Raw genomic sequence first — 996 nt, 5'->3', positions numbered from 1 at the left:
TGATATGACGCTGTGGAAATATCTACATTCAGGAAATTGAAAACGGAGGACCTACATCGAGGAAAATCAATGTGGCTGCTCTGAGACCGATACCTCACACCCGTCGACATAAGATGATACCTTTCTCTGGTTACTCTGAAATTGGAAGATTTGATGGTGACAACACCAAAGGAAGCTTACCTATGCCTCCAAAGCATGGTGCATCAGGTGGTACTCCGGTAACTCAACGTAAAGCTTTTTCTGGTTCATACCAGAGAAAGCAAATTATCACACTAAACCCTCTACCTCTCAAGAAACACGACTGTGGAAGAGCGCATATTCAGATTTGCTCAGAGGTTTGCCTTACTTTCCTTGTGATAAATAGTTTGAACTTAAAAAACCCACTTTTAAGATGGTTTTTTTTTCTTCGGGGATTATTATACTGATGCTGTCTCTCTATGTAGGAGGAGTTTCTGAGGGATGTGATGCAGTTTTTGCTAATTCGAGGACATAGCCGGCTTGTTCCTCCAGGGGGGCTAGCAGAGTTTCCAGACGCTGTTCTCAACTCAAAACGGCTTGATCTGTTCAACTTGTATAGAGAGGTAGTTAAGCACTGATTTGAATTTGATCAACCCAGGGCAGCCAGCATTACATTTGGTGGCCTAAAAATAAGAGTTATTGCAGGTTGTATCAAGGGGAGGGTTCCATGTAGGGAATGGGATCAACTGGAAGGGACAAGTTTTCTCAAAGATGCGGAACCACACACTCACGAACAGAATGACTGTAAATGATTGACTGATTTCTAATCTAGCTCATTACTTGATTTATTCTTGAAATTCAGTGCTGTCTTAAAAGCTAACTAACTCTGGGGTTATTATGGCAGGGAGTAGGCAATACACTTAAGAGACACTATGAGACGTATCTACTGGAGTATGAATATGCTCATGATGATGTAGATGGAGAGTGTTGCCTAATATGTCGCAGGTACATTATAAGAACCTTCTTTCTCTCTCGCTT

This window comes from Camelina sativa, chromosome 4 (genome assembly GCF_000633955.1).
Source record: "Camelina sativa cultivar DH55 chromosome 4, Cs, whole genome shotgun sequence".
NCBI classification, from domain to species: domain Eukaryota; kingdom Viridiplantae; phylum Streptophyta; class Magnoliopsida; order Brassicales; family Brassicaceae; genus Camelina; species Camelina sativa.
The sequence above is the reverse complement of the archived record's forward strand: the minus strand, read 5'-3'. Positions refer to the sequence as shown.